Consider the following 23,548-nt stretch of genomic DNA (forward strand, 5'->3'; position numbering starts at 1 on the left):
ATTGGTCACATTTACTTTATGACTGTAACATGGTATGAAATTTTTGGTCAAAAGTTCAAGAATGTTTTAAGACTTTGTGGAATGATACTTTCATTTTGCAGAAAGAAATGTTTCTCATTAATATTTTAGACACTACAAGTACAAAAAAAGACTATTCATACCGAACTTGGACAATACTTGCAGTTGCCAGAAAAAACTATAACAAAGGACTGGAAGACTCCAATTGAAACAATGTTTGAAGGCTTTCTTCTTCAACTAAAAGACACAGCAATCAAAGAAACTGCAATAAAGGAGAGAAAATCTACCCCAACAAACTAAAGAAAAATCCTTTGTTGAAGGTTATGCCCATTATAAACTCATTTTCCTCTTCTAGGTAAATTATTTTATTAATATCTAGAATTTTAATATTGTCTTGAATTATTTTCTAAAATGTTGATCTCAGGTCCATTGTATATATTGTAAATAGTTTCATTCTAGTTTTTCTTTTCTTTTCTATATTACATGTTTTATCATAGTAATATATTATATTAACAATTCTTTCTATTAAGTTGTTACTTTTCAAAAAATAATAAAATATTTTAAGAAAAAAAAAGAACTGTCAGTAGAATTGTCTGTAGAATGTTGTATAGCTGTACTACAGTTATAAAATTGTAACTATAGATTTTTTTCAGTAGAAAGTGATGTTAAGCAACTTACCTGCTGAGCTGTATATGTTGTTGAATTTCTATATGCAGAACTCTGTGTTTAGAATTATATATGTTGAGTTTTATATACAGCATATTGATTAGAACTTCACATATAGAATTCTGATGTGATCTGTGTAATTTCATTGTTAGAATCCTATCCATGTAAGACTAGCATTTGAATGAGGATCATGATAGCTACTTTGAGGAGACTGAGATGTGTCCATGTGCCCAATTGGACAAATGAGGAAATGACCCAGATGTTGCCTGTGTGCACCAGATTGGAAGAGAGGATGAGAGCCAGATCCAAGAACTTCACCATGATATATGTATGGAACTGGATTGTGAGGGAGCACTGAAAGAGGACAGGGATCTACCACATTCAAATGCAGGTTCACCACCTCTTAGATAGCCTGCATCAAAGGGCTGCCAAGGAGCTTTGAATGAGGGTCACTGAGGTATAGAGGCAGCCTTTAGATCCTGCAGTGTTAATTTTCTATGCATACCTAAACATTCCTACAGATTTTTCAGATATTTCTCTGCCCCATATACATCAGATAGATGGTTTTATAACCATTAAGTTGTTGCTGTGACAATTACCTCAGTGAGGTAATTAAGTGGACTTGGTAAAAACTGTCCTGTTTATTGTGATTTGGATTCCTATATTGTTAATTTATTTAATAATGTGCATGATATTCATAATTATGCCCTTTGTAGATGTATATATGTTTTACAACAACTAAAAACAGCATTTAACATATCCATTCTTCTCATACATCACTGGCGCCTATAGTGTATAGACCATGGAAGACTGTGCACTTCATAGATTTCTATTATAATACTACAGTATCACCTACTGCACTGTAATATATTGGAATAAAAACATATACATAACTTCATTAAGTCATTCCTCTTAAGAAAGTACACAGACATTTTTATTTAAGCTAAAAAGGAATGCCTGTCCTACTACTTACATGTTTTCAGTTATGTGTTGATAGCTGTTATATCTTTATGATAAAATGTCCAATAAGTGTTTGCAGTTTCTGTATTCATCTGTTCTCCACAGGACTTCTAATAAACACCTGCAGTACCTGTATTCTGAAATAAAACCCTTGTTGACAGTTAGCTCACCCTGTAAGGCAACTGCCCAACATATTTCACTTTTGCCATGCTGTGGGTTCCAGTCCACATAGTTAGAATGTATATCTGTAACTGTTATCGTGGTTTAATTTAAACAAAGCATTTCTTTGGAGAAGCATATTCCAAAACTTGAAATTAATTTTTCTGTTGTCTATGTTTACAAAGTACTATGAATATGCCAATAATCTGTAACATTCTGATAACATCAACTTTCTTCAACAGGGTTTGTAGAGTGATACCTGTTTGTTTATAAATTGAATATACTGGCTGTTTGCAGTGCCAATATCCCTACATTTTGGCATGATGTGTGTTCAAATCCAGAGAGGGGGCACATATCTGAAACTGTTATCTTCCTTTGATCTACCCATATCATTTATTTAGAGAAGCATATTCTACTTATTTATATAGTCATATGTTTTGAGCAAGGTTGCAAAGAACTCAGTTATTTGTTGAATTACTATGAACGTATCTGTAATCCAAAAGATTCACTTAACATCAGCTATTTAACAACAGGGTCAGTAAAGCTTGCTGAATACCATTGTAGGTCTGAGAAATTCTCTGGTTAATATTGTATACTTTGTAAATGTACTATCAAGGTCTGTTGTATCGTGAAATATTATAATCAGTTCAAGAACAACATCATCCCCAAGTTTTGAGAGAGTGGGATAGGCAGAGTAATAGCTGAAATGCCAAACAGGCAAGATGTATATATTTTCCTAGTGATGTGCACTTTGGCAAGAAATATCATTATTCTCACACATACCTGACTGTGTGTCTTATGTAGAGCAACATGTATTGTTCTGTTCACAGAAGCTCTACACTGCATTACACAGTTTCACTTTTTGAGGAACCGATGCCCTCTGTTACTGTTTCTGAACACAGTGCTGACAATAAATGTAATTTTCAAACTGTTTAGCTACATGACCAGCACATGTTCATAATTTGAGATATCAAGCTTAGATCCTTATTAACAGACCAACCCCTATCCAGATGATGTCATAAAATAACGTCTTTTCAATGTATTTAAAACACAGTTGTTTGGTCAAGATATGTTAGTTAGGCAAGTAGACCTCAAGGTTAGAGTATGAATGCAGACTGCATTTGCAGATTTCAATCTCATGTCCTCCAATCTGTGTTCAAAGATATAACATCTGTATGTTAAATATGTATTGCGATCATTTAATGCTTTTCAGAAGTAAACCTTTAGAAACTGTGTTGAGAAATGTATATCACTCTTATTTGAGGAATACATCATTCATACATTCTCTTTCCTTATTTCAGGAGAGGAGGATCAAAGCAGGAACCGAACCAAGCAGATGCACAGACTTCAGTAGCAGTGGAGGGAGAGGGGTATGTTGATTATTTTTCCTGTTTTATGAAATAAAATGTATATTCCACTGTTTACAGGCCTATATTTCTCAAACTAATATGTATATTGATTAGAATGCAGGAATACCCATTCTTCACCAGTAAGGTAAGAGAAATCATCATATGATCATGCCTACTAAACCTGGTTGACTTCTTTGAGACAGTCACCAAGGCCATAGATGAGGGGAAGGTAGTTCACACAGCCTACCTTGACCTCACCAAGGCTTTTGACACCATTCCCCACTCAGGAATTATAGAAAAACCTACCAGCCTGAACATAACCCCCTACGTCACAAGATGGGTTGCCAACTGGCTTACAGACAGAACTCACATGGTAAGAATAGTGGGCTCTAGGTCCAACTCTAAACCAGTCAGAAGTGGTGTCCCACAAGGCTTGGTCCTGGGATGCCTACTGTTTTGCATATACTTCTCAGAAGTAGAGGCAAACACAGGAGGACTATGGCTAACCAAGTTCGCCAATGACTGCAAACTGGGAGCCATAATTGACTCTCTGGCTGACACGGACATTCTCCAAAAGGGTCTTACTGAGACGGACACCTGGTGTCAAAGTCATGGTCTCAAGCTAAATGCCAAAAAATGCATAGTCATCCTGTTTGAGAAAAACAAAACACCCATGGATTACCACATAGGTGGCAGCCCCCTTAATACAGAAGAGGTAATAACAGATCTGGGGACCCAGGTAGATAGTAATCTCTCCTTTGACAATCATATTGCCAAAGTAGTTAGGAAATCCTTCTATGTAGCCCATCTAATTACTAAAGGGTTCGCATCTAGAAATAAAGAGGTTATAGTGCCCCTCTACTCGTCACTCATCAGACCCATCATAGAGTACAATGCCTCATTTGGGATGTACCTCACAAGACACTTCCAACATCTGGAAAGTCCACAAAAGTATCTCAACAAGAGGATTATTGGTCTCAAACATATGTCCTATGCAGCCCGACTGGAAAAACTCCAGCTGTACTCAGTGGCATATTGCTTACTCAGAGATGATCTCTGCATGACTTACAAAGCCATGTCTAACTCAGAATTGATGGACATGCTCCACCTAAAGAAATCCAAATCACTGAGAGCCACTCACTCTAGTGAGCTAAACCTCACCACAACAATAAACAGAACATGTTGGAGGGATAGATTCCTGTCACAGAGACTCCCCATGCTTTGGAACAAAAGTCCTAACTACATTAGGCAGAGCCCCTCACTAACACTCTTCAAGAGAAACCTTGGCGAGTGGATGGGTAACAGGAAATACACCCCTGGGATCACTTCATTGGCTCTTCTTGACAGAGGCTCAGTTAATTAATCAATGGGGTGGTGAAAGCTGACACACTCTGGCTAGGCTTATAAATGCCCTCGGGCAGATAGCCTAGTACCTACCTATGAACCTATGAACCTATGATAGCTGCACTTACAACTTTGATTAAAACTAAAAATGTTGAACCTTCATGTAACATTGAACCATTGTTTCAACACACATCCCAGGATTCATGAAGCTTGTGCCAGGTGCAGGAGTAGCGTCGGCAATCTAATGCCAAATGTGGCCTCCAAGCGATTCAGGTACGAGCTGTTTCCATGTGCACTACCAGCGTATGCCAGAGCTGCGTAGCTCCTGGTGCATGTATGCTAATTATCCCATGCGCAGCAGTGTAGCATGCAAATGAAGGTATATAGCTATTCATGAAGTGGTGCAGGCATAGCGTAAGCATGCAGAAATGTAAACCAAAAAAAACGGTTTACATTTTTTCAAACATAAAATTGGATCCATGAAAGCTGACCAAACTTACGTATTATAATGTTAATATATGCCAATGGCTAAATATATAGCGAATGGCATAAAAAAACATGCACAACACATAAAAAATAACATTTAATGTCATGGCCAGACTAACACAAAGTAAAATCGCAGTGCATCGGTGCACAAACGGGATCACAATGAAAATATATTTATATGTCATAAATCTGCAATGTAACACAATTCATGAATTCCCCATAATAGTCAATGGCACACATTCTACACCACAACCATGGTGCAAGGGTTGCTAAGGGTCTGTGACAGTGTTCTGCATGGTAACTAGGAATTAGTAGTCAATGCCATGAAAATGAGTCAAGTAATACTGAATCGCAAAATCTCTGCTGGCGTAAGGATGTACCACACAGCATAGCGGTACAACACGAGGTGTAGCCTGGAGATAAACATCATATCAAGAGAGGGGTGCGCCACCTTAGCTGTAAGCACATTGGAGCATTGCTAATCTGGGTTGCCTGTTGCTAAGCAAAGCTGCAGGATAGGGGTGTGGAAGTAGCCATAGCTTTGCTTAGCTGAGAGCACACAAGGTAACTGAAAGTACATATGAACATGTATGAAAACACGCTCAAAACCCGGTAAATGGCTGTGCGCACGATAGCTGAAACAGGAAGGATACGGGAAGACAATAAGGAAATGCTGCAGCATGGTAATTGGAGTATAAATGAGTAAGTAACACCTAGGAACTCACAGTGGGCCATTGACAACAGCTAACAAGGCTGCTAGCAGCTACCTGCAAAACAGGAAAGAGGAGGTGCCATACTGCAAAGAAAAGAGAACTGTCACAGCAGAACAAAGCAAACTTGCATTAGATCAGCTACATAATACTTTTCACAACACAATCCTGGGTTGGGAAAGTACAAAGCAAGAAAGCAGGCAGCTGGATGCATGCCTGAAAATAGGAGGGGAATTGGGTTGAAAAGTGAAGTAAAGGGCGATAGATGAATCATGTCAGCTAAGCATAAGTCAACACCAAAGGCTCCACAATAGCAGTACCTGCTGTAAAACCCATAATTAAGATACCCTGCAGCTGGAATTACACATACACACCCAATGACACCAGCAGTATCCATTGCACAATAGTATAAAGTGTGAAAGCCCTACACACACACTTGTGTATTCCCAGACACTCTGCAACATTGGTGTATACAGACGGGGAACTTTTAGTATGTACATGTTAGGGGCTGCCATAGCTTTGATTCACTAGCATGTATTGGAGACTGACAGTGGTGCGGAGGATGATGCTGTCAACCATCTCATGCACCAGAGGAGGAGAAGAGTGTTCAGACCCAGGGTAACCTGCCAGGGGCTACATGATCTGGAGATAGTAGAGCATTGTAGGGTGGACAGGGGCACCATACAGCAACTTGTTAAGCTGTGCCAGCCATACCTCAGAGCCAGAAATAACAAAGGGGAACCCATCCCAGTGGACACAAAGGTATGTGTAAGCTTGAGAATACTAGCCACAGGTACCTTTCAAAGGCCAACTGGGGATATCATGGGGATCTCACAGGCATCAGCATTCAGGGCATTCCACCAGTTTCAGGATGCCATGTTACCACATGCCACTGAGCACATATATTTCCCTCAAATGCACAAGGAGTTGGCCAGCAATATGCATTTCTTCCACCGTGTGGCAGACTAACTGGAGGTACTGGGTGCAATAGACTGCACACACATACACATCAAGACACTACCTAGTGAGCAGGGTAGGCACTACATAAACTGCAAGGGATACCCCTCCTTCAACTGGCAGGTCATGTGCAATGCCCAGGGCATTATCATGGATTTATGTGCTGGCAGACCTGAAAGTTATCACGACTCCCACATCTGGCATGTCTCACAGCTGTATCAGGTAATTGCCAGGGGGGACATCCCATATGGCCACCTGGTGAGGAATGCTGGCTATGCACTGGAACCATGGATAATGACTCCCATCAGAAATGCACACACAGCCACGCAAGAACCCCATAATGAGGCACACACAGAAACCAGAATCATCATAGAGCATGTGTTTGGGATGCTGAAATCATGGTTCCGTTGCTTGGACATATCTGGTGGAGCCTTGCAGTACTCACCAGGCACATGTGCCCACATCTTCATAGCATGTGCCATGCTACAGATTATGATCCTATGGAAACAGCTGCAGCAGGGACAGAATGGTGAAGGCCCTCACAGCCCACCACCATTGCCAAGGTTCCCACAGGCACAGAGGGACTCAGACCATGAACACCCTGTGCCAGCCCCAGTAGGCAGATGGAGGTGAGCCCAGTATGCCCATGCCTTGGCAAAGAGGGAACGTATAGCACACATGCTGACAGTGTTGGCACCTATGGACTGACACCCTTCTCCACCTGCACACACAGCAAACATGGATGGCACACACACACGACCACCTGTAAATTGCCATGTATAGGTGGTCTACTGTGTGCATCCTACATAGGCAGCCCTCAACTATTGTACACACAACTGCCATTGACACAAGGTAAGTCAATACCTGAACAGTAAATTAAGCTATCAGCATGTGTCCATACTGTATGTATAGGTTCATAGATACATAGGTAGGTACATGCCTAACTGCCTGAGGTCAGTCATAAGCATAGCCAAAATTTCTCTGCTGTTGCCACCCCATTGATTAACTAACGGTCCTTCTGTGGAGCACAGCCAATTGTGGGATCCCTGGGGTGTATCCACTGTTCCCCACCCACTCTGAAAGGATTCCCTGGAGTGTTAATGAGGGGTTCCTTATAATTTAATCATGGATGTAGTTCCAAATAATGGTGAGTACCTGTGGTAGGAATCTGTCACTCCAGCATCTTCCAGTTATGGTTGTGGCAAGGTGTAGCTCATTACAGTGTGTGTCTCACTGTGACATGGATGCCCATAGGTGGAGCATATCCATTAAGCCTGACTTGGACATGGCTTTGTTGGCCAGCAAATATCATCTCTGAGTAAACAAAATGCCACTGAGTAATGCATGAGTTTATGCAGTCTGGCAGCATAGGACACATGTCTGAGGGCATTATCCCTCTATGTGAGGTACGTTCATGGCCCTTCCAGCTGTCAGATGGGTCTTCTGAGGTACATCCAAAATGGGTTATCATACTCCATGATGGGATCGATGACTGATAAGTAAAGGGGCACAATAACCTAAGTCTGTGTAGATGTGAACCCTTAAGTAATTAGATGGCCTACATGGATGTCCTAACAACTTTGCACATATGACTGTCAAAGGAGAGATCACTATGTAATGTAGTCCCCACATACCCATTATGTTGTCTGAATTATACTGTCTGACACTCATGTGTTAATATGTGTGTGTGCAGTTTCCCAAAATGGAATGACCAAGCAGTATGTGGCCTTTAGCTGGAGGCCATCACTCTGACACCCTGTGTTGGTCTATGTGAGGCCCCTTGAAATATGTCTGTGACAGCTGGACTGTCAGTTATGGCTCCCAGTCTGCAGTAATCACCAAACACAGCCTGCTGTAGTCCACTTATGTTAGCCCATACCTCTGGGAAGTATATGGCAAACAGTAGTGGTCCCAGGACTGAGTCCTGTGGGACACCAGTTGTGATTGGTCAAGAGTTGGACCTGGAGGCTGCTAGGTTTACCATGTGGGTTCTGTGTGTAAGCCTGTTGACAAACCGACCTGTGATGTATGGATGTATGTACTGGCTGGTGAGTGTAGAAATAATACCTGAGTGGGGAATGGTGTCAAAACCCTTGGTGAGGTCCAGGTAGTATGTTTGAAGTACCACACCCCACACCTAAAGTCTAGGTGGCTGTAATATGTCAAACTGGTTCAGTAGGCATGATCTGCACTCAATCAAGGTGACTTGGGTTGGGTCAAGTGTCTGGAGGTTACCATTGTCTATGTTAATGAGTGCCATGAGGATGCACTCCATAGCCGTGCAGATCAAGCTACTCAGGCCTATGGTAGTTACCATGATCAGCTGTGTCACCACCTTGGTGGAGTGTAATAGCTGTTGCCATGTGCCAGTGAATGGCCATGTAGCCTGTGTAGAGGCTGATGTTGAATTGCTATATTAGGCAGGGGGTCATTTTGTCTTGTAGTGTCTGCAGGATGCAGTCTGGGACACCATCTGCCTCCATTGATGCTCTGTCATGCCGTTTGAAAGGGCCGTTTTCACCTGCATGTCTCAGATGTCTGGGATACTGTATGTTTTGCGTATTGTTGTGGGCCCAGTAGGGGGTGAAGCTTGCTCCAAATGTATCATCAAGTGTGTTGGTGATATTAGTAGGGTCAGTATATTCAGAGCAATATTGCACCAGCACAGTGCAAATCTGTGTGTTACTGCTTACATCCTTGACATAGCCAAAGAAGCCTTTGTGGTCATATTTCGAATCCATGCCTATTTACCTATGGATGTCAGCCTTGGATTATTACATGAGTAACATAAGTATCTTGCTAATACTGTTCACGGACGTCTGCATGTCTTGGGATTTATTGTTCTGGACTACTGTACTGCTTCTGTTGTAAAGCCTGTATAATGCAGGGGTTCAGCAGACTGGTGTCCTTGTGTAGGAGTAGTTAGTTCTGGTTTACCATTGATGGCACGACCCATACATCTTTGTAGGTGCTTATAGAGTGCATTTGTAATTCTGTCTGTATCTTGAGCAGTGTCATCCCTGAGCGTGGGGGCTGTGAACCCTCCCACCTCTGTCATTAGTACTGTGAATGTAGCTGTAGGAAAGGTATTCACTGTGTGTTCCTTGGGTGGGAGAGATGGTCGGGAGTAGAAATCATCAGTGAATAGTTCATGCTCAGATCTAAACAGTGACTGGTTTACCTCTGCTGTAGTGCACCTGTTGCACATCAGTGTTTACCACTTCTAGTATGTCTTCACCTCCTGTTAGTCTGTCTACCAACTGATACAGGCCAGCCATATGAGGTGATAAATTCCAGGAAGTGCTTGGCCTGGAAGTGAATACTCGAGTAGGTTATCCAGTTAAGTGTAGGGTAGCTGACATTGACCAATAACAGGGTGTCTGGTAGGACTGTCATGTTTACCACTGTCTCCAGATAGTTGTAGTGGTGCTCCTGGGTCATGGAGGGTTATCGGTAGCAGCTCATAATTTGCATTGCAGTCGTAGTTGATGTTAGCTGCACATGGATGATCACAGAGGTATCATGCTGCCCCACTAACTTGGAGGTGTAGGTATCCCTGATGAATATGGATACACCCCCTCCATGTCTGTGCCAGTCCATGTACAGTGGCTGAAATGTGTGTTATGGGTTGTAGTCTGGTTGTGCCAGTGTGCTCACAGGAGCCTTATACAGGTCCCAGTCACAGAACAGATGTAGATGTTGTCCATACTGAGGGGTGCTGGGAGTGTGTGCATGTTGTGAGCACTACCCCTGGTGTTGAGTAGCCTGACCCTCATTGGTTCCACTATTGTGCAGTTCATGGAGGTGAGATTAATCTCTGAGACCTGCCTAAAAATGGCACCATGGGTGCACCAATAGCCTTGGCCAGCATTCCAAAGCCTTAGGCTCACACATGCAAGTTGCTATGGCATTGTTGCAGGCATGTGTCCCATCTATGCTTGTGTCCCATCTTTCCTGTAGGTAACCTACTGGTAAGAAATACAAAGCCTGAAACCTATACATGTCCACTAGCTTCCAAGATAGGCTTTTGGTGGGATTATGTATCAGTAGTATGTATGCTATTGCTGTACTTAACTGTTGTCTGACTACATGGTGAATTTACACTGTATATTATGATCAGAAAACTCTGTATAATCACATATGATGTTGGAGATGGCCTACACTGTAGAGGTTCACAGATAGGCAGTAGGCTATCTGCCCAAAGGCATTTAGAAGCACAGCTACAGTGTGGTGGCTTTACCTGCACCATTGATGAAGAAACTGAGCCTCTGTCAAGCATAGCCAATGAAGTGATTCCAGGCAGAGTTGCTGGAAGCTGTTGAAGACTGGCATGCTGTAGGATGATAGGGGCACATCATGATCTCAAAAGGGCATGTTAACGTGACAAATCAACAGCATTCAATTTCCCCAACAGGTCTTGCAGCTGTAGAACTGGAGTGGCTCCCCCACACCCTGACTGCATGTGTCTGCGACACATGATCCCAGGGGTGTATATACTGTTGGCCAGTCACACATCAAGGTTTCCCCTGAAGTGTGTCATTGAGTGGCTATGCCAAATGTAGTTAGGATATTAATGTATAGTCTCTCAATTCATGTGTCATGTAGGTATTTCGAGAAGCTCACTGGGTGTGGGTGGCTCCTCCTGTTGTGTAGCCAAGCTTACACATAGGATTCATGGATATAGGAAATAGGCAGAAGGAATGTTAATGTCAATAGTGTAATGGCTACAGCATTTGCATAATATCTGTGCAGTCCTGGTTCAAATCCCAATAAAGTCAGAGATGATTTACATTTTACATAGTATACCTTAACCACAGCTTGCATATATAGGTAGTATTCCACAGAATAATAAACATTTAGAACACACAACCGCTGAAATATGCATTAATCACCCTTGCACTACCAGTGCCTGCTCTGAGAGGTAAAATGACCACTGCCAGGATTGGAACATGTAACCATGTACTCAATCTTCACAATAACCTACCACTAAGCTACCTGAGGTGTACCAACGGCAGTTGTGTATTCTGACAGGTTAAAACACAAAAGGGAGGAATGTGTAGAAATAGGACAAACCGGCATGTACCCAATGAAAGGTTTATGCTATATATATATATATATATATATATATATATATATATATATATATATATATATATATATATGTGTGTGTGTGTGTGGGTGTGTGTGTGTGTGTATACATATATATATATATATATATATATATATATATATATATATATAAATCAACATCTATATAGAGAGAGATGGAGAGAGAGAGAGAGATATATGTCGATATATGGGGATATACATATATATGTAGATATATAGATAGGTTAACAACATCTGTGGCTTAAAGAGTGAAAGACCATAGTACCGAAACACCACAAGTGCGAGGTTTAAAATCCTGATGTTAAGGGACATTTAATCAGTGCTTCTGGTGTTGCGGTTCAGGTAGGTTACTGTGTGTAAGTGTGTTTCTGAGGGCTGTAGTGTGTGTAAGTGTGTGTTCTGAGCATGGTGTATATTCCTTGGGGACTGTAATGTGTGGGTGTGGGTTTGCTTTGTGTGTCTGTTTGTGCAATCTAGGAGGTAGAATACTAAAGTAGGGTGGGTTTAGGGTGTGCAGGCACACACATGGAGGGTGTAGGGGGGCTTGCCCACCTGCTCATACATAGTGTAGGATGGTCTGTTTGGATGTGGTGGGTAACAGTGTGTCTGTGTGTGCATGTGTGTGTTCCATGTTTGTGTTACTTTCGCGAGTTTGACTGTTGCTGTCAGTAATGTGGGGTATGGGAGTCTGGGCCCAGTACTGTGGGCATCAGAATTGAGTGGGTTCGGGATTCCATAGGTATCCCGTATACAGCGGTTGAAGTGTTCATATATGAGCATAACATGGACCATAGCAATCACACATTCCGCCACGACCAAACTTTATGAACAAAGGATATGGAGAGTATATGCCTATACACTATTACAAATATGTGACATGGACATGAGCCAAAGATAGGTTTACCACCTGTCCCACTTTGTGAGGGACAGTTCCTCTTTGGGCGGTTGTGCCCTGACTAAAAATATTAAATGCGGCAAATGTCCTGTGATTGTAGGACATAATTATGTCCCATATGTAATGTAATAGTTGCATACAATAGTTCTTTCTGTATCTAAAATACCTACATGTTACAAGAAACAGGATAAGCAACTAAACTGCTACAAGAATAAGCTGATATTTAGGCAAAAAAGGAAAGTTCTATCCTTAGAACTGACCATGGGTTTGTGTCGGCCTGTAAAATCTGATGTGTGTCCCGAATATGTCCCACTATGGCCGTTATAAAAGGTGGTAACCCTAGCCAAAGAGGGTCAGTCACCAACACAGCTCCATTGACTGCAAATACCTATGACAGAAATACACAGCTTTCATGTAGCAACACTTTATTACATTCTAATGTATTGCCGAAAGGATTCAAGGACTAACATCACCTACATGCTATACAGGAACCAATTAACAGTGCCTTAATGAATCAGCCTGCAATTACCATAATATTAGTCCACTAAAGGATAAGTGTTCAAGTAGGGAAGGAACCCTCACACTCATATTGATTATGTACAAAAGCAGTACCTACACACCTGCATCTGCTATGTACACCCACCAACATCTCCCCCACACCCAAACAAATTACAATACAAACTGTAATAACATCACAAATCATTCACTCATTGTACGACATCTGCAGAAGCCTTAACATACCTTATCAGAGACACACTAACATGGCCCTATGTGAAATAGTTGCTATTATACAATGGAACAGCTGCTGATGTTACAGGGTTTATTTGCACTAATCCCGTTTCAGAGGGTTGTGTGTACACCAGAAAGTGTTACCAATTACTGATTAACAGCACAGTATGATACACATGTACACCAAACCAAAGATGTCTGGTGAGCATACTGTAAACCACCTAACATTTCATGCATAACCATACAGCCTTGAGCTGCCCAAACATCCTTGCCAGACTGAAACATCTGCAGCGGTATCAGGTACAAACAAACCCTGCATAAGTAGCAATGTTCTGAAATATAACAGTTGTACTCACACGTAGAACAACATCTTCTAGCCATTATACATAATCCACGGGAGTCATGAAGCTAATATAGCTTTGTCTGTCTCCATATAGCTGTTGAAATATATCACAAACAACACATCCAGGCCATCTTCCTCAAAAGTAAGGCAAAGGGACAATGCCCAAGTGGGATACTCAATTATACACCGCTGTTGTCATGGTATTGGCTAATGGAGTAGCTGCACAGCTGATGTGCTTCTAATTAACTATTTTGGAACACCAGTTGGTGGTCAGGATAGCTCATGTTACCGATATTTAACTATAAAAGGATGGCTTATCACACATTCAAACCATCTGTATATACCAGCAGAACGTTACAAAGAAGATTGAAACACAAACTGAAAATGATTGAAATAACAGTTAACGACACCTCGGGTTATTAATAAGGTATGTAGAACACTCAGTATGTCTGTGTATGTAGTACCTGTTCTGTAATATTTAATTTGTATGCAATGCATATAGTGGAAACAGTAATCTTGTAGTGATGTATTGTTGAGCATAGTAACGCTTGTAGTATTTATGTGTGTACTGCTGTAGGTCACAAGGCAAACACCGCATACACCACAAGGGATGCTATATAAGGACTTTGAACCCAGCAATTCCTCACCAGCTGCTGTCAGTGGCAGGGTTGGTCCAACAAGTATGTGCTATAACAGGGGATAGTATATGTTAATATATTGTAACAGTAGGCATATGTGTGGGTGTATTACTGAGAATAACATGTCGAAGGTTGGCCTACTGTGCAATTATGATTTGCATTGTGGGATATTGTGCCAATAACTGTGTAATGTACAGTATTGTAGGCAGATATGTATTACAAGTTACATAGCATTACTGTTATGTTAGGCAAACATTAGTTATGTCTATTGGCATTTACAATACATAATAGCAGGATACATATGACTTGTAGTCACCTGACAGTTTATCAGCGTGATAGCAAAGTAAAATGGAAGAGCTAGTTAACTATCCATGCACATAAGACATGTAATAAGTTCAAAGGTAGGTACTAGGCTGTCTGCCCAAGGGTATTTATAAGCCTAGCTAGAGTGTGTTGGCTTCCGCCACCCCCTTAGGTTAGTTCCCTGTGCCTCTGAACAGCAGAGCCATTAGTTCCCTGTGCCTCTATCCAGCAGAGCCACTGCAGTGATCCTGGGGTACATATCTGTCTCCCATCCACCCATCAAGGTTTCTCTTGAAGAGTGCTAGTGAGGGGCTCTGCCTGATGTACATTGGAATCATGTTCCAAAGGATGGGGAGTCTCTGGTTAATGAATCTATCCATACAGCACGCCCTAGTCATCATTGTGGTTAGGTGTATATCCCTAGAGCATGTGGCTCTCATGGGCTTCTGTTTAGGTGGAGCATATCCAGCAATACTGGGTTGGGCATGGGCCTTGTATGTTAAGCAGAGATCACCTGTGAGTATGCGGTATGCAACCGAGTACAGCTGGAGTTTCTTTAGTTGGGCTGCATAGGTCATCTGTTTGAGGTCAGTAATCCTCTTCGTGTGGTACTGTTGTGGTCTTCCAAGCTGTTACAATTGTCTCATAAGGAACATCCCAAATGGGGTGTTGTATCCTTTAATGGGTCTAATAAGTCATGAGTAGAGAGGCACAATGGCCTCCTTTGTTCTGGATGCGAACCCATAAGAGATTAGGGGGGCCACGTAGAAGGATATTTTAACCACCTTGTCATTATGGGTATCGAAGGAGAGATTGCTATCTACTGGGGTTCCCAGATCCCTTATTACCTTTTCTGTATGTAGGTGACTAGCACCTATGTGGTAGTCCTCTGGTAATTAGTTATATCCAAAGGGGATAACTATGCACTTTTTGGCATTCAGCTTGAGGCCATGATATTGACACCAGGTATCCATCTCAGTGCGACCCTTCCGGAGGGTGTCTGTATCAGCTGGGGAAACAATTATGGCCCCTAGTTTGCAGTCATCTGCAAACCTTTTCAGCCAAAGCCCTCCTGTGCTTGCCTGTACCTCAGAGAAGTATATACGGAACATGAGGGGAACTAGGACTGAGCCCTGGGAGACGCCACTTGTAACTGGTTTACAGTCAGACCTAGGGTATGCAACTCCCACTGTGTAGATTCTGTCCGTGAGCCACTTTGCAAACCATCACATGATGTAGGGGTTAATGTTCAGGTGGATGGATATGTCGATAATACCAGAATGGGGAATGGTGTTGAAAGCCTTTGAGAGATCAAGGTAGGCTGTGTGGACCTTCTTACCCTCATCTAATTCCTTGGTAACTGTCTCAAAAAAGGAGGCATGGTCTGCCCTTAACAAAGCCAAACTGGGAGGGGTCAAAGGTTTGGAGGTACCCAATGTCTCTGTAACTGAGATCCATGATGATGTGCTCCATAGCCTTGCAGGCTAGGCTAGTCAGGCCTATAGGGCAATAGGTCCCATGGTCCATTGTGGCACCACCTTTGTGGAGTGGGATAACTGTTGCTGTGCACCATTCAGGGGGCACAAAGCCTGATGCAAGGTTATTATTGAACATGGTGCGTAGGTGGGGAGCCAGTACATTCTGAAGTTCATGTAAAACGCAGCCTGGGATGTTGTCCGGTCCAATGGATGCTGTGATATTGGCTTTATAGTGTGCAGCTTTTACCTGCATAGTTGTGATTACAGGGACTCTGCATTCTTCCTGTATAGATAGGTGAGAGAGGGAGAAAGGTAGCACTGAACCTATCTGCCAGGATGTTGGCAATATCAGTTGGTTCTGTAATGTTCGTGCCTTTGTGCTGTAACTCAGAGCAGATCTGGGTGTTGACATCAAAATAATTGACATAGCTGTAGAATGCTTTGTGGTTGTCGTTGGAATTAGTGGCAGTTTTGTTTCCTTAGCTAGCTTTGGAGGATCTTATAAGGGATCTCAGCTTCTTACTGAGGCTGACCAGGGAGCTCCTCCACGTATGGGATTGTACTCTCTTTTACAACAGTGTCTTCCTTCTGTTGTACAGTTTGTTTATGGCAGAGGACCAGCAGATTGGCTCCCTTAATTAGGAGTATAGCATCTTGGTTCTGTTTGGGATAGCACAATCCATGCACTCGTGTAAGTGCTTATAGAGTGCATTTGTGTAGGATTCAGCAGTTGTAATTGTATTGTCCATCTACATGGGTGTCATGAAGGTCATCACGTCTGTCTTAAGAAGCATGAAGTTGGCTTTGTAGACATATTATACTGTGGTTCCCTTAAAGGGGGGTGGGAGCGGGATGTGGATATCAAGGTTATTTAGCTTATGGTCGGATCAGACCAATGAGGAGTTGACTTCAGGTGTGGAACACCGGTGACTCATGTTGGTAATACCTAGGTCTAGGATATTGTTGCCCCTGGTGGGTGTGTTGATATGTTGATCCATGGCATTGATTTTTATGAATTTCAGAAAACGTTGAGCTAATGAGTTGGTACACGAGTAGTTTACCCAGTTAATGGTGGGGTAGGTGAAGTCACTCATTAGTAGGGTGTTTGGTTGAACCCTAATAATTTCCAGTACATCAAGAAAAGAGGAGTGGGACTCTTGGGGCATGGTGGGGGATCTGTAGCAAGCTACGATTTGGATTGCAGTTTAGCCCAGAGGTAGTTGCACTTGGATAACCTCGATGCATTGTGCTAAGCAACTAGCCTGGAGGGGTGGATATCCTTAATGAATATGGACACACCTCCACCTTGGGTGTTCCGGTCCAGGTTACATGACCGAAAAGTGTGCTATGAGTTCTAGCCTGGTAGTGCAGGGGTGCTCTCTGGAGCCCTAAACCAGGTCTCAGTCACTGTACAGATATCGATGTTCTCCATTACAAGGAGTGCCTCAAGTGAGTGCATTTTGAGATTTAGACTTCCAGCATTGAGTAGCATTACCCTCAGTTTGTGCTTGCCTGTTCCTGTTATGGTAGTGAATATGTTATTTGAACCTTGCCTAAAGAAGGCACTATAGGGGCAGCAAGAGCCTTAGCCAGTATCCAGAATCTCAGGGGCGACAGGTGCAGGCCATCTGTGGCAAAACATTGTGGTCTGTCAACCATGTCATCCCAAGCAGACAGATACTGGATCCACTTAGAATGACACCAGAAGCTTAGCCAATTGTTGAAGTCAATCATTTTGTCCTTGTACTGCGGTATCATTCTGTGCAATGGCAGAATGCTACTCAGGGCTAGGGTCATACCTGCCTGGCCTACAAGTTCAGAAAGCTCTTCAATGTCTCTTTTCTGGTAGTCCAGGGAGGTACGCCTCAGGTCATTCACACCAACATGGGCAATGACAGAGTCATAGTTGTACTTGTTGTGGAGTGACCTGAGTGCATGGGTTATGTGGCGGATCCTGTTACCTGACAGACAGTTGACAGTAACCTTCTCCTTGTTTAGCCTGGTAAGTGGAACATCAGTGTAGCTGACTATAGAGTCACCTATAACTAGTGTGTTGGGTATGTTGATTTGCCTTATTGGCTGTGGTTGAGTGGCACACTGACTCTGTGGGCTATGTGCCATTGGGGTTGTGTTGAGGGATGGAGGCTGTTTGCTTTTCTGCTTTGGAGGTCTCTGTTGCTTAGACAGATTATTATTGAGAGCCTCCATGAATGTTTTTGTGTTACTATGTGTGGATTATGGTGGCATAGATTCAGTGAGACTATGTGATGAGTGTGGTGTGGTGCGAATGTTTACCTTCTCCACATGACTGTCAGGGTCAGTCTTGGTTGGAGAGAGCTTTACCTCCAGTTTGGCTAGATAAGTGCATCCCTCACAGATTGTAGTGTTGGGTGGTAGGCGGAGAAGGTTGTCTGTGTACATGAGGCAATGTCTACATTGCCTCAAGATGTCCACATACATCAGCTAGACAGGAGAGAACACCGGCAGCTGAACCTTGGACATGCCTGAATATAAAACTAATTTCCCCTAGATAAGTGAGGAAAGTGAGTACAAGAGCTATTTTACTCTAAGCAAGTGAGAAAAGTGCATACAAAAACTGTTTACCTCTAAGTAATGAGGAGGATTGAGTGCTATAGTAATTAGAAGCTTACATAGTGCTTACAAGTTCTGAACAAGTGCTGAGCATGAATAAGCAATCCAGATAGGGTCTTGGGTAACATAAACACAATGCCCCCTCCAACAGGTACACAATCATATATCCATGTACACTACAGAGCCCCTGTAACCACAATTATGCAGGTACAAGCTGCACTCAGGCTGCATGAGATCTGTCCACATCCCAGGTTGTATCATACACATATGGCAAAACAAGTTGCTCTCCACATACACATCATGTAAAACATAGCTTCATGTCAGGCTATGTACACACTGAATGGTGCACACCAACAGGTATTACAACCCACAAAGGGGGAGACACCACTGATAATGGTAAGTACTGCACTAGTACCCTGCTGAGTCTGGTCTGAAAGGCCATGAACCTTGATCAAATTATTTGATGTCAGCAGTACAGATGTAGATGAGAGTACGATTGATTTCACACTGCATATCATAACCTTGCCAGGTCATAGGACATCATCACCCATACTGTGTTCCACCTACACTCAGTATACTAGATGTACATTCCTATGTCACAGGAGTGTTTTCCAATGGGACTGCTGGCAGAACCAACACTACAGAAGGTGTCTGAATAATACATGCACATCACACCAGTGCCAGCTACAGTAAGACAGAGTTAATTAATTGTACTCCCCCTCATTGTAGTCCATACCACACAGACTAACAGAAGGCATCTGCCTATTGAAGTATGCAAATGACTATGAGCTAGGAGCAATAGCTGGCTCAGAGTGTTGTGGACAACATACAGAAGGGGTATTGTGAGTGAAGTGTGTGACATATGGCCACAATCTGACAGCTACATATTGCATTGTCACCCCTATGTTAATAACCCTGTACTCATGAACTACCACCTATGCAGCGGTCAACATAATGGACACTGTGTGTAAGGGATGCAGCTGGGCAGTTGTCTTTCCTGTGATAGTTACATCACCACGTCTGTCAGTTAGTCATATGTGACAAGCCTAATCATGACAGGGTGCCATCCATGAATATAGAGATCATTGTCCAGCCATACACAACACTCAAGTGACCCATATCAGATCACACATTTCCTTTAAGGGGTATTGACCATGTTCAGATGGCCTACACCAGCCTTCCCATTCCCCATCTCCACTATGTAGCATGATGCCTACCCTGAATAAATTCAAGTCCAACCCAGTGATGTTGGACATGCTACACGTACACATCCTGATCTCAAACACATATTTCATGGACATCCACCTTCCTAGTACTAGGATCACCACATGCTGGACAGATCCTTGTCCCATACACTTTACATAGTCCTGCCATACTATGCATTCCTGTCCAGCAAAGTTGCACATCACCCCCCCTCTCAGACATGGTGTGATGACCGCATGGTAAATGGATCATTAACCTTGTGGATCAGTTATGTGGTACTGCTCCACTTGGCCCCAGAGACCTGCCTGTCGGCTACAGCTAGGTAACCTTTCATCCTAGATTCATACATGGCCCAGGGCATATAGCCTACTAGTTGACTTTGACTGTACATGCTATAATTGATATCCATCCCTGCAAATACCATCTGGCTAGCCAGTGTCCCATGTGTATCACATGTGCAACACAGGTGATACATGGCAGAATGTTGAATTTTGGTACAGTGCCATGTAGATGTATATGGCAAAACACATACATGTAAAACCTTCCGTGAACAAGTCTGCAGGGTCACAGGGCATGTCCATTAAGGCAGTGTAAGTCTTTATATGTCATATATACACAGCAACAAGGTCGACTGCATCAATGTGGACACATCCAGCCATGTGCTGATAGGTAGGAACACCAGTACAGGCAAACAGGCATGCCCACATCAAGACAGCATCCACATGGAGTATGAGCAATGTAATTAGGTGACACACACACATATACGGTGATAATATCCAATCACCATTGTGTCACATGTGTGTGACACAAACATGTCAGTGGTGTCAGTGTCATGTATATTTGCAAAGACAACTATTTAATCATAATAAATGCGATACACATGTATGTTCAGCTGTAGCTCTGTATGTCTCTATGAGTTACTGTGACCTGTCTCCATCATTATGTCTTCCAGATATGCCATGTGCAAGGCTACCCCATTATACCCGCTTGGAGGATGAGGCCCTCATCCCATACCTACATGACAATCATGATATCGATATCCTGTTCAGCCATGTGCCACAGGATGCACAGCAGTGGGATGCCCTGTGGATGGAACTTTGCAGGAGTGTTAATGATGTGGGTGGCCACAATCACACATACCAGCAGGTGTGCAGACACTGTACAGACCTCATTAGATGGGCAAAACAGCGTGCAAATGCAGTCGCCAGGGAACAAGGTGCAACAGGTGGTGGGTCACCAACCCAGCCCCCACTCACGCGTACCGAGGAGCTACTGGCCAACCTGGGGACACCTGCAGAACAACATCCACAAGCCTTAGCCGATATTGCAGAAGTGGGTGTCTCTCAACCACTGAGCCTGGAGTTGCCTGGTAAGTCACTACTGCACCTTTAACAACTATATTCCATATAAAAATGTAGCAAAGTAAATCCAATGGGACAGGTAAACGCTCAAGTTCACAGAAAAAAGTTTAAAATCAGTAAATAAAGCCAGGAACTGAGCGACAGTGAGGAAGTCAAACGATGCAAAAAATTAATTAAAATCTCCACTTTTAATACAAAAATATAAGACAGGATAAGTGCTTTCGCAAGTAGCTTCATCAGATCCATACAAAAAATCCAAGTGTTAATTGCATGCTTATATACCTGCAGATGATGACTCATACTCATGGTTAATTAGCAAACAAGGTACTGCCCATCATTTTTAAAGATATTATCACTTTTTATAGTTTTAGGGTAAAAAAAACTATAAAAAGTGATAATAAGGGTGGTTGTACAAAGCCATGTGGGCATTGTAATTTTTGCCCTTTTATTGACAGTAACACTCAGTTTTTTCAACCAGACTTACAGAAAGTATTTATGATTCAAGCAGATGCAAACTGTATGACATCAGATGTGGTTTATTTGGCTACTTGTCAATTCTACCCATCATTCTACATAGGCAAAACTAATCGCCCCTTAAGAGCTAGGATGAGGGAGCATATCTATCATATGAAGAGAGGTACATTGCACAATGCTCTAGCCAAACATATTACATTAAACAATAATGAACATTATGTTTTATTTAAGGTGCTAGAAGTTATTTCTTCTAATGTAAGGGGAGGTGATATCAGAACCTACACAGAAAGTAAGGAAATGCAATGGATTATTTCATTAAGGGCTGACAAAGGTTTTGGCCTGAATGAGAGAGCCTCTATAAGACCAAAACTAAAACAACGTAGAAATGTCAAATGAATTGTTATACACTGATTATATACAGATGTATTTACTTTTTAATTTATACATAGTTTTGTGTTTCTTAATATAATTCAGTTAGTCACAATATTCTGATCAATATGTTTGTAATTTGATGCCTAGCCATTATTTATCTTTCAGCAATGCATTTTATGAAGCTTTTATATATTCATTTTTATCTACCATTTTAAACATCATCTATATCTTTAAAAATGATGGGCAGTACCTTGTTTGCTAATTAACCATGAGTATGAGTCATCATCTGCAGGTATATAAGCATGCAAATAACACTTGGATTTTTGTATGGATCTGATGAAGCTACTTGCGGAAGCGCTTATCCTGTCTTATATTTTTGTTTTAAAAGTGGAGATTTTAATTAATTTTTGCATCGTTTGACTACCTCACTGTCACTCAGTTCCTGGCTTTATTTACTGATTTTAAACTATATTCCATATAGTTACATGTGTCACTGTACAATATGTAATGTGACATCATATGCAAGGTGTGTATACACACATGCCACATACTATATTATGCTACTCTGTGTATGCGCACATGTGCATACACCATAGTATAGTCTATTGTACTGGTGTATGTGTTAACATGCACAATGCACCCTGTAGCTGTCATACAGGCATGGATAATGCTCATACTGCTGTGTTAATCCTATTTAGTTACCTCTGGCATTCCCCTGTGACAGCAGTCCGTTGCAGGTGAGACTGATATTATTTATCAGGCATCTTAATGCACAGATCTATTTGCCATGTGGCCATTTACCACATGTACACATAATGTAGGGTCCTGTCACAATATACAGGTCGGACCTGCAATGCATCACAATGGCTACCCATGTGCAATACTTGCAAACTATGTGAAACACCAACATGAAACCTCACAAACTGTCATTGCCAGATGTGTGGACAGCTGTTGGAGGTGCTGTTCACTGTAGGGACATATACTACAGATCAGAACTACACATGTGGGGAATACAAACAGTACTACACAGTGAGCTGGAGTATAGCCAGCCCACATGATTCACTGGTGTGGATCATAGCCCTGCTATAAATGTCACACAATGTGATGTGCTATCCTGACATGTCCATGACATCTAGTGGCCTGGGTGTAACACTGCCTATCTATCCTGAAAAACATATCCCACATACCACCCTTTGTCTGCATAACCCTGTCGTCAGTGGATCATATGACATCTATGGGTGTATGTCATATGGGACAATACAGACATGTGAAATAGATGCCCGTCACAATAATATGGCCAACACATGTACACACATGGCCATGGAGGATGTCCAAAGACATGAAGCAACACACACACTTGATGTGATGTGCTTGTGTGTACACACTGTCGTACATTGGCTCC

The sequence above is a fragment of the Protopterus annectens genome, chromosome 11.part0 (genome assembly GCF_019279795.1).
Source record: "Protopterus annectens isolate FY-2018-M chromosome 11.part0, PAN1.0, whole genome shotgun sequence".
Lineage (NCBI taxonomy): Eukaryota > Metazoa > Chordata > Ceratodontiformes > Protopteridae > Protopterus > Protopterus annectens.